The sequence below is a fragment of the Lissotriton vulgaris genome, chromosome 5 (genome assembly GCF_964263255.1).
Source record: "Lissotriton vulgaris chromosome 5, aLisVul1.2, whole genome shotgun sequence".
In the NCBI taxonomy this organism is placed as follows: domain Eukaryota; kingdom Metazoa; phylum Chordata; class Amphibia; order Caudata; family Salamandridae; genus Lissotriton; species Lissotriton vulgaris.
Window position 1 is genome coordinate 666015617 of NC_141693.1, and position 12294 is coordinate 666027910.

Below are 12294 nucleotides of genomic sequence, written 5' to 3' on the forward strand. Positions count from 1 at the left end.
AAAAAGGATCAAAATTATTCAGTCAAAAAGTGACTGGGGGTAGAGCTTCTTCCGGATCTGCGCTAGCTGGCGCGGAAAAAAGAAGAACTGACGTCAGCGCGCATGGGCGCCGTCTAAGTACTCCGACGACGTCATCCCGGCGCTCACGACGCCGACGACGGACGCGGAGCCGCAGACGACGCCTACCAGCGCGCAGGGGTATTGCTACGCAAAGGTTTCCGGATCCAGTCTGACGCCTGGGGATATTCTAAGGTAAGGAATCTATCACTAACGTGTCTCTTTCAGATTGTGGAAATATGGGTCCTGCAGGTCCAACACTACCATCCAGTCTCCAGGGTCGAAGGCAGACAAGACCTGAGCCCGAGTTAACATCTTGAACTTCTCCAAGCGATTGGGGAAACAACACTTACAACCCAACTTTTACAACGCACTACCTTTACAACAAAACTTTTACAACGCAACATGCATTACAACGCATGCCATTACAACGCATGTCATTACAACGCATACCACTACAACGCATGTCATTACAACGCAGTCATTACAACGCAGTCATTACAACGCAGTCATTACAACGCATACCATTACAACGCATACCTACACTATACAACACTCACCCTACTGTTGCACCCCCTGGAGTTAGAATAGTAATTTTTACCCCTACACTAACCAATACATACCCTACTGTTGCACCCCCTGGAGTTAGAATAGTAATTTTTACCCCTACACTATCCAACACTTACCCCACTGTTGCACCCCCCTGGAGTTAGAATAGTAATTTTTACCCCTACACTATCCAATAGTTACCATACATGCAATGTAATTATATGCGTTGTAGTGGAATGCGTTGTAAAGGTAGTTTCAAAGAATTCGTTGTAATGGCATGCGTTGTAATGGAATGCGTTGTAATGGATGTTGCGGTGTAAAAAATGTGTTGTAAAGGTATGCGTTGTAAAAGGATGTGTTGTAACGACATACATCCAAGCGATTGACGTCCCTGAGGTCCAAGATCGGACGCAAGCCCTTGTACTTCTTGGGCACCAGAAAGTAGTGGGAATAACAACCACGTCCTACTTCTGGCACAGGAACGCGCTCGATTGCCCCCCTTGGCCAAGAGGGCAGCAACTTCCTGTTGAAGAAGTGTCAAATGATCCCCCGACATGCGGTGGTGCTGGGGTGGCAGGAGGAGTAGTCTCGAAGGGGAGGGAGAAGCCCCTTTGGACTATTTGTAAAACCCACCTGTCCGGTGATGGTGCGCCAGTGGGGAAGGTGATGGCAAATCCTGCCGCCCACTGGCGTTTGTTGGGCCTGATAAACCAGACCAGGAAGGTTTGGAGGCAGTGGTGGCTGGGGTGGAGGTGGACTGACCCACCTGCTTACACCCTTACTCAGCTCCGCGGCCGCACTGAGACTGTTGCTGTGCAGGCCTCTGGCTCTGAAGCAAACTTGTCAGGAGCCCCTTCCCTGGCCACAAAAGGAGCGAAAAGCAGAAGGCGGAGGAGGGCGTGTGACGAAAGGCCCAGGGACTTGGCTTTAGCCCGCAAGTCCTTAAACGCACTATCTGCTTTGTTGCCGAAAAGGCAAATGCCATCAAAGGGCATGTCCATCAGAGTGTTCTGGACATCCCTTGGTAAACCAGTTGTCCTCAGCCAGGCGTGGCGACGGAGCGCAACTGTTGTGGAAATCGCCCTGCCCAGCGAGTCGGTGTATCAAGGCCAGAGCAAATAGTGAACTTGGCTGCATCCCTCCCTTCAGCAATAGCTTGAGAGAGCACTGTCCGGGTCTCCTAAGGACATTGAGGCAGAACGCATGCCACTGTATACCACACAGAGTGGGAATAACGGCCAAAGAGGCATGTGGTGTTCACAGACCGCAGCCCTGAACTGGCGGAACAAAAAATCTTCTTACCGAATTTCTCCAGTTTCTTGGATTCCCTGTCCAGTGGTGTGGTAGGGAATGCGCTTGGGACGCAGAGGCTTGGCAACCAAGCTCTCAGGGGTGAGGTGTTGGGAAAAGAAAATGGGTTTGCCTGGGAACAGGGGATAGCGTCTGGCAATGTTCCTATCCACAGGAGCCCCTGTGCTGGGTATGGACCAGGTGCCCAAAAGAACGTCTGAGAGTGCATCATTAAAAGGCAGCAGTGGCTCTGCAGAGGTAGCTGCCGGCTGAAGCCCTTTTGTCAGGAGGTTAGTCCTGACGGCAAACTGTAGGGTGCTTGAGGTGGAGGGCCTCTGCCGCACTACGCAACACCACTGTGTAATTTGCAACCTCCTGCGTAGCCATGGTAGGAGGAGACTGCATGCCAAGGTATGGAGAGGTATCAAGACCACTGGCATCCCCCAATTCCTCTGCCCAGTCCAGGTCAAAATCACATTGAGCTGTGAGAGGGTCCTCAAACCCCTCCCAGTTCTCCCCTTCCTCCAAAGGCTGATAAACAGGCCAAAAATAAGGAAGCTGGACATAGGGATAGAAATCCCCCATTGGCGCCAGAATCGGCGTTGAGTGAACTGTTCCGGCGCCGTGTGTCTAAATCCGGGCTAAAATGAGGGTCGACGTTGTCTGACGACATTGGAGATGGTGCTGGTGGGGTCGACGTCGGTGTCATAATGTCAACCGGTGTTGACCGGGATCCGAGTCTGGATGCACGGGCGTCCTGCGGCACCGGGCCGAAGCGGACAGCGATGCCGGAGCCGCCAGGAGTAAAGAGCTAGGACCCAGACTCAGGCTAGTTTTGGACTAGGTGAATGCAGGACATCATCATTCCCATTAGTTTGCTTACCGTCCTCACTGTCAGAACTTGCCCCTTGAGTTAATGACGTGTTTCCTTCAGTATGGCCAAAGTTCTTTTCCTGCTGGGGAAAACTTTGGCCTGTATAGTGTCTATCTCTGCCCCTAAGAATATCTTGATTTGCTCTGGTTCTGCTGACGATTTCTCCCAATGAATCGAGAAACCCAGCCCTGTCAGTGTTAGTATGACCTGCTGGATGTGTAGTTTGCATTGATCGTACGAACTTGCCTTCACGAGCCAGTCATCGAGATAGGGGTATACATGTATCCCTTGCCTTTGTAGGTGTGCTGTGACAGCTGCTAGGCATTTTGTAAACACCCCTGGTGCGGATTTCAGGCCGAATGCCAGTACTGTGAACAGGTAGTGGCTTTGGTTGATCACAAACCTTAGTAGTCGCTTGTGTTTGTGGTTGATGAGGATGTGTAAGTATGCGTCCTTTAAATCTATGGTAGCCATGAAGTCTCCTTGCTCATCTTGAATCTTCAAGTCCTTACGAATTTGTTCAGGAACCTTAGATCTAGGATAGGTCTTAGTGTTTTGTCGACATTTGGCACCAGGAAGTAGGTTGAGTAAACCCCCTTGTTCCTTTGGTTTTGCGGTACCACTTTTATTGCCTCCTTGCTGAGCAATTCTTGAGCCTCGAGCTGCGAGAGCTCCTTTGCCGAGTGTGCCTTTCTACTTGGTTTTCTGTTTGGAGGTTGTCTTTCCAACTCTATACAGTATCCGTATTGTATGATGTTTAGTATCCATTTGTCCGATGTGACCTTCCTCCATTCCTGGATGAAGTCTCTTATTCTTCCCCATACCAGTGTTGAGTGTTTGAGGTACTGTTTGTCGTTGAATGTTTGGCTGAATCTTTTCTTTTTTGTCTTTCCGCCCAACCCAAGGTGTTGCTAGGGTGGGGGCCTGATGCATGGCGGAATCATATGATTGAGGGTTGTTGTCCTCCACCTTTGTGTTTGTCCTCGTCCGTTTCCGTGCCCTCAAAAGGACTGTCCTCAGGTTGGTACTGCCAGTTTTGCTGCTGCTGACCCTGCTGCTGCTGGCCTTGGTTGTTCCCTTGGTAGCCTTGCTGGAATGTTTGGTGCGATGTGGTCGGCCCGTTGCCTCCACTTCTACCACCTGGCCTCCTTGTGGGTGTGCCTCTTCCTATCCCCCTGAACTGCAGTGCTCCCATGAACCTTGCTGTTTCGTTGTCCTTCTTGAGCTGCATCAACTTGTCGTCCACTGGTGTGCCGAACAGTTGCTCTCCATTAAAGGGTGTATTTAGGATGTTACTTTGTACGTCTGGCTTGAATCCCGAACTTCTCAGCCATGCGTGTCTACTCTCAGTCACTTCTATCATCATTAGCCTGCTAGATGTTTCTGCAGCATCCAGTGCCGATTTTAGGCATGTGTTCGCCAAGTTCTTCCTCAACCAGTTGAGCAGCTCTTTGTTGGTACTGGATCTGGTAGGTGGTTTAGGAGCTGCCCCACTTCCTCCCAGTGTTGGTATGCATGCCTGTGAGGCAGTGCGTTGGTATTCACAATGCACCACTGTATTGCCGCATTTCTCTCCATCTTTCTCCTGGTGAGGTCCATCCTCCTGCTCTTCTTGTCTGGAGGTGGTCCGGCATTTGTGGAAACATTAGCCCTTTTCCTAGCCGTTGCTGCAATTATGGAGTCATCTGGCATGACCCCTGGATGTATGGACGGTCCTTTGAAAAATGTTTGTACTTCTTCTCGGTTCTAGGTGTCACAACTTTGCATACTCCTGGCTCCTTAAAGGCCTCTCTTCCCTGGTCCAGCACACTAGGAAGCATGGGCAGGAATTGGCTCCTGGTCTGTTGAGGCAGTAGAGTTTCCAGGAGGAAACATGCCTTGGGCTTCTCCTCCTCCATTTTCATTACATAAGTCTGTGCAGCCTTCTGCACGACCATGTTGTAGATCTCTATGTTATCTTTTGAGGCCTTTGCTGCCAGAGAAGTGTCTTCGCCCTATTCCGGCGGCGTTTCAGCGTAGAGATCTTGCCATTCCTCATCTTGTGCCTCTGAGGACATAGAGTCCCTGTAGGATTGCAGATCTTCGTTGCCTTTTCCCACAAAATAGTAGTCCTCTTCTCCCAGTTCCCCGACTGGTTCTGGCGTTTTTGGCAGTTCTGCGTCTTCATCGTCCCTTTCTACCTCGACCGCGGGTTTCAGTGGGATGGTGTATTGACTCGTCAAAGTCCTTCTTCCGCTGTAGGATGCTCGCCATTTCGGTCTCGAGCATCCTCTTCTTCCTCTCCATCTCGGCGGCATGTTCGGCGTCGAGGGTTGGGGAGCTTCTCTGAGAGGACGTCGATGTCGGTCCTTCTTTCCTCTGCCCGAGGTGTACTTCTCGAGGGCATCCTTCAATGTCTTTTTGAGAGTTTTCGCTGATTGGGAGTCCCTTTCGAAGGATCTGGTAGGCTGACTGTCCCTGAAGGCTGTTGCTTTCGTCGAATGTTTCGGCGGCAGAGCTCCCTTCGAGGACTTTGCTTCACTTCTACGAGTGTCCCTCGGGGCTTTTGCTTCCCTCTTTCGAGTGTTGCGTGGATGTTTAGGAGTCAACGACTCCCTTACCTCCTTCGACGTATTCTTATGGACCTAGACAACTGTGCAATCCTCCAGTCCTTCGGCGATTTTGTCCTTTTCTCCACTGGAGAGGCCCAAGTCTCGTAGCGATGGAGGTGGCCTCTGCCCCTGCGTGTTGTCATTCGCCCTTCTCTGCTTCTCCCTTACGGAGGGTCTTGGGTGTAAACGCCGAGCAGGCGTTGCAGTCTTCGCTTCTGTGGTCGAGCGGCAGGCAGAGGTTGCAGACTGGATGCTGATCCTTCTGAGCGTACTTGTGGTGGCAATTGGGGCAAAACTTGACCATTCAGGCGCTCAGGGAGCCCCCTGTGAGTGCAATCTCAGTCGAAGGTCGAGGTTTATTCGGTAAACTTCTTCCTCGTCGCTCAGGGTACCGGACCTGGAGTCTGAAGTAGTTGAAAACTTGATTCTTCGTCGAATATCTTTGATTTTGCTTGAATTCCTCTTCCAAAACTCTGGAACTCTTCGGCAAAGATCCAGACCAAATGGCGGAAAAAAGAATCTGAAGATGACGACCAAAGGCGGGGGCTTCCGCCGGAAGGGCGTCTACATCATGAAGGACACCAAATGGCGGGATGTCGATGCCCACCTGGGCCACGAAAAAAATAAGAGAAAAAATACTACAATTCTGGACCCAACCAGTAGATGGTGGAATATTGCACAGCAAAGTGAATTCAGAAAGATTCAGGCTGCAAAACTGTCATATCAAGGTCAAAATCAATTAGGATCTGTTATGCAATTTACTTGGACATTGCAAACTCTTAAAATGGGTAAAGTACTTTGGGATTATTTAAATGCCACTGCTTTGTTTTTTTCAATTTAATCTAACTGATAAAGATTGATATACATGTAAGATGCTGCATATACACTCTTACATATTAAACATTTGGAGCCATTGCCGTTCTCGGTAGCGGAAAAAGACTCTGCTGTTTGGTTGATTCATTGGGTTATAGCTCTCCCTTTTTCGCTGTTTCAATTTAAATAATGCATGCAACATTTTCCAATTGGCCATTTTGAACCACTGGGTAGTGCATTTCTACATGAGGTGTGGTCCCTACCTTTCACTAACAGTTGTCAGCGGGAGGGTAAGGGAGTTTTTCTTACAGGGGAGGACTGCAATTCCCAGTAGGACATTCCCTGGTTTGTAAACACGTTAAGTTGCACGGCACTTGTAACGTATCAGCGCCCAAACCTGCTTGCTTTTTTAAAGGAACCCCAGTACCATAAATAATACCCGCTTTTACATTACTTACGAACGGAGTTATCTTATTTTGAACAACCAAGACTGCTGTGGTTTATGGGCAGGAATCCCTTATTTAGTAACGGTTTCCCAGCATGTAACTTGTTGTAGCAATGTGCTTTTTCAGTACCCGCATGGGAGTCTAGATAGTTCCATTTGGCCTTCCATTCCGACTTTGAAAACAGATTTCATCAAATTGAGCAGGCTCAAAGCGCTATTATTCCAACAAGAGGTGGCTCTCACTTCGGCCTGAGAGACCTTTGAGTTACAGGTGGCTAGGACTTCTAACGAGATACAGTCCCTTCTGAACACTAACCTCCCACTTCACTTTGGGGAGCTTATACATCAAATATTGAATGTGTCTGACACAAAAGGCCTTGCACAGTTTTTGAAACGTGTGGGATCTGGCCTTGTGACTTTTCAGTCGATATTTGGAGTAATACTGGCTTTTATTCATTCTATTTCCAGCGTCTTAGGAGGGTTCCCCTTAGTATTGGTGTTAGGTGGTGGAATTCTGCTTTTTCAGTACCTGCTGCGCAAAGGCTGCTAATCTTATGGTAATGCACAGGCCAGTTGCAGCTGTACCGTGATCGGATTCAAAAAGTTTTTGGCTGCTTGCCATTAGCAACACTTGGCGTGAGTTATGGATTAACTTTTCGCTTTGCCTACTTTACTTGCAAGCAACCAGTGTTCTACTGTTGACGATGCCCTTTTTATTGGGCAATAGATATATGCCTCTCCAACACGTCATTTCCAGTCCCGGATTTCACCCAGTTGATGGATCCCTTAGAGACTCCTGAACAGGCTTGTTCTGGGGACGGCCGTTTGGCGCGTGCGTCTGCACTTGGAGTATTGGCTGAATGGGATGTCTGTGCAGCTGCGCAGACAGTCCTGCATCGGAGTTTCATCGAATATCACGCAAGTTGTTCAGTTCTGCTTTCGAAGCATCTGATTACGAGGAGCACGTTTGTTACTTCGACTTACTAAATTTGATGGCATCCCTTTTTTCTACCACCAATAGGGATGATATTTTGGAGGGAATTGCATTCTTAGGTTCACATACTTTGATGGATTCAGCACCTCCTTCATAATTTATAATCCCGTAGACAGCACATTTTCAATAAGCCCTAATTTGAATATTGAAAAAAAAATGTGGGCGGAATTTTGATTTTTTTCCTAATTCGTTTTTTTCAAACGCTTTGAACTCTGCTTGACTTTTGAACTGTGTTTTGCCCCTTTGTCTATGTCCTATGACCTTACCATGGAGAGGGTGTTATATGGCCCTTAGGGACATTGTCCACATTCCTAAGTTAGCATGAGCTTTGTTGTCATGGTGCTGCTTTTGCGCACGTTACTACATGACTTTGTTTTTGCAAGACTCGGTTTATGCCTTTCACATGAGAATGGGCTGCTTTTCACGTTCTCTGTTTTTCCTGGAGTTTAGTCTGAATACAATGTGCAAGGTCGATAAACAATGCCCCATGTTATTCTGTTCTGGTCAGTCCCTAGCACCTAGACATAACATGCTAAACACAGCTGCAATACTGGAGACTCGTGCTTTGATATTACAGGGTTGCATGTTGTTTTAACACACTTGGAGAAAGCCATTCCATGGAGAAGAGCTCCGCTGTTCCTATGATGTAAACATTACATCCAGGCTTTAGGGTATGGGGTCTACTGTCAAAGCCAGAGATCTTCTTTTATATAAATAAACTTCTTTCAGTCAATGGAGGGTGTCTTAATATAATGACTTCCCCCTTTGTACTCTATGGAATTGTAACAATGCTAACTGTGTTGAGTTTATGCATGTTGCTGCTGGTAGTGGCTCGTACACTGTATTGTAGAGCACGATAGTGAAAATAAACATTTTGTACTATTACAGTGACTCTGCCAATTCTTATTGTGGACAAGTACGAGTGAGTGAGCGGAAGAGTATGTCTTGCTCCAGCGATTTCTGAGAGAGTCGGGAGTGTTGTGTTCTGGGTTGTCTAATCATTTGTAGCTTTGTGATATTAGGAGAAGAAACGAATGAGACATTATAGCTAGTCGGTTATGGAATTTTGGGTACTAAAGTTGTAGGATGGTACACCCCTATACAAGGAGGTCCTGTTTTCCTTTGCATAGTTCTGTGTATGTGCAGAATTCCTACAACAGAACATTAGTCTGTATGGGGCCAGGCAATGGGTCCCAAAGGCTAAGAGTGCACAAAGGATGGATCCACTGGATGAAACCAATATCACACAATTTTCTTTTTTTTTACATGTTGTCCTTGAAGAGTTCAATCTGCTGCAATATCACTGATGGCGCTGAAAACCTAGGGCTCATCGGGATCAACTGAGTAATTGTCTCAATGCCCAGAGACCTTGAAGGTAAACAACTGACACTTTGACGCCCTAGCACTTTCTATTTAGGTTCAGAGTGGTAAAATGCGGTCGAGGCATACTTCAATTTTTTTTGTATGCCTTGAACTTCGATTTTGAGTTACCGCAGGGCTTTAAGCATGAATTTAACCACTTACCCGACTGAGTCTAAGACCTGGAGCACGACTTGCGCAAAAGCGACATGGTCATGCCAATGCGACATGGTCATCTTTTGACACCTACTCTGAAGAAGAAATTTACAGAATACTCAGCACCCTAAAACCATCCAATCACCTTACTGACCCTCTTCCTGCTAACGCCGTAAAAGACTTCATCCCTTTGCTACTCCCACTCTGGACTAAAATTATCAATAGCTCACTACAACAAGGAACCATCCCGGACTCCCTCAAAGTTGGTCAAGTTACACCTTTATTGAAGAAACCAACAGCCGGCCCCACGGACCTAAACAACTACCGTCCGATTACCAACATTCCCACTCTCGCCAAACTTTCAGAGAAATGCGTCCAACTAAAAATGACAAAGCACATAGAACAGTTTGATCTCCTCAACCCACACCAATCAGGCTTCCGAGCAGGGCACAGTACTGAAACGGCGATGACTCACATAATTGACGACGCCATCCAAATCTTAGATCAAAATAATACCTGCCTCCTCATCCTTCTTGATCTCTCTTCAGCATTCGACACAGTGAAACATGAGAACTTACTCAAACTCCTTAAGACAAGAATGGGCTTCTCTGGGTCTGTGCTTCGTTGGTTCACTTCCTTTCTACACAACAGGTCTCAAAAATTCAAGAGCAAAAACCTGATGTCTTCCCCAGTACCGGTATCGTTAGGTGTCCCGCAAGGTTCCTGCCTATCCCCTACTTTGTTTAACCTTGTTATGGAACCGCTCACCACTCTGTTACAAGCATCCAATGTACACTTTCACATGTACGCTGATGACACGCAAATATATCTCAAGTTACAATCCCCTAAAGACATCCTGAGTCTGAATTCAACGATCAGAAGCACCCAATCTTGGCTGGCCGACAACCACCTCAAACTCAATGCTATGAAGACTGAGTTCCTCCTAATCTCACCTCCCACGAAAATATCTTCCGCACAAACATGGCTTAAGCACCTAACAGCACTCAATGTCCAACCGACCATCGTGGACTCAGCAAAATCCCTAGGCATAACACTCGATACCAACCTCAACATGCAGCAGCATATCAGCAAGGCTACTAAGGGGGCGAACTTCCAGATAAATACCTTGAGGAAACTGAAACCCTTCCTCCCAGCAAAAGACTTCCAAACAGCAGTACAAGCTCTAGTCATCCCTCGCATAGACTACGGCAGCGCGGCCCTTTGTGGCCTCCCCCTAACGACAACTGCACCCCTCAGAGCGTCACTAAATGCGGCTGCAAGACTCATCACTGGATCAAAAAAACATTCGCATATCTCCCCTGACTTCAAATCCTTGAACTGGCTGCCTCTTGAAGCCAGAATACAGTTGAAAATTGCCTGCATGACGCATAAGGCTATACACCTGAAATCACCCAGCTACCTCACTCATAAGTTGACAATGTCCGGTGAGTCCAGAGCTACCAGGAGCACAAACAATCTTCTGTTGAAACCGCGAAGATTCCGGAAGGAAAAAACGTACAAACGCTCCTTCTCTGGAATGGCGCCCAGGATCTGGAACGCACTTCCTCCTGAAACGAGGCTCATCTCTTCCTCCCTTCTTTTTAAGAAAGAAGTCAAAAGTATCCTTATGGCTAAATACACTTGAACAATTCGTTTGATTTTCATTGCGAACAGTATTATCAGTATTCTGTTATGATACAGCCTATGTATTCCTATGTACGTGTGTCTGGACTTATATTAGTCTAAAGTGCTTAGATCCTTGCTACCTCATATTAGTTTTTTATCGATTTCGGTATTATTCACAACGTTTTGATAGCCTACGCTCCAACTAGGCCATGCTACCTCATACCTATACTATAAGTAATTTGTTTTTTGCTATGTACATGAACTTGATGATCTACCTCCCTACTTTCCCCCCTTGTTCCCCTACCCTTCCACCTGCCTGTGTAAAGCGCTCTGTTATCTGCAAAGATCTTGTTCGCGCTATATAAAACTCTCAAAATAAAAATAAAATAAATAAAGAATCCTGGCCCTGAACCCATCAGATCTAATAGGGCACTTTTATAGCACTAGTCATGACCAGAACCCAGACACCAGAGAGACACAATGGGTAGGTCTGTGACAGTCATCCGTTTTCTGTAGTCAAGGCATGGTTTGAAACCTGTCATTTTGGGTGGAGACATCATTCCTTAGCACACCAGAATTTGTTTCAAATGTCAGAAAAATGATAAGCTTGGGAGAAGAGCTCTGTATCAGCACTAAAGTCCTGGAAAGAAAGGAACTGTCAGCACACAGGAGTGCAGCTTATACGTAGGTCCACTCCAACACTTCCACGATGGTACGGAGAATGTGAAACCGTAGGGCACCACCAAGCGGTTGACGGGAAAACTGCTGAAGAAACATATTAGGATCCAATCTGGTGCATGGGGATTATTCTGAGGTGAGGAATATGCAGTTAGAAGTATCCTTGAGAAATGGTCTATACATAGTGTGTAGTGCTCGAGTCACATACTCTGAATACTCCAGCCATCTAGTGTTGGGCCCTGATGTTCGCAGGTTGTTTTTCTTCAAAGTTGTTTTCAAGTCAAAAGACTAGTTTGTGGCTCCACCCTTAATCTATAACCAGGACAAAGACTCCCCCTCCGATTGTGTTCCGCCCAGTAGAGTGTAGTGTCTAACACTACTCTGAACAAAAACAGTTTCCAACATCCACACCGAACACTAGATGGCATAATTATGCAAAGCATTTCTATAAACTGCCACACACGCTGCAAACTATTTTTTGGAGCAGCTGAGAATTTTGGGTACTCTCCGCTACATTAATTGCTAGGAAATTAATAGACAAAGCATGGTAGAAAAATTATACCCTTGTGCTTCTGGGACAGTGCCTAATGATGCACATACCTGAGATTTTCTTGTAGCATAGACTATACGGTTTGAGGAAATCCAAACAATTAGAGACTAGTTAAAACATATTTTGTTACCAATGCACTAGATCAATGATTTAGAACTAAACAATATTTAAGAATAGTAGAAAGATTTGCAGCTGTAATAAGGACGTATGTAAATTCATTAATTTTAATGAAATGTGTTAGGTATTTTTACAGACTGGTTATAGTTTAAAAAACAAGGAAAACTTGCAGAGAAGCAAAAATATTTAAGAGAA

The 12294-nt window shown here is 46.5% G+C and overlaps 1 protein-coding gene across 8 annotated transcripts in view; it reads right to left on the reverse strand.

Moving 5' to 3' along the window:
- DLG5 (discs large MAGUK scaffold protein 5) overlaps positions 1 to 12294 on the reverse strand; it is a 1254082-nt gene that overhangs the window by 881107 nt on the left and 360681 nt on the right. The gene's annotated exons all lie outside the window — the stretch shown is intronic.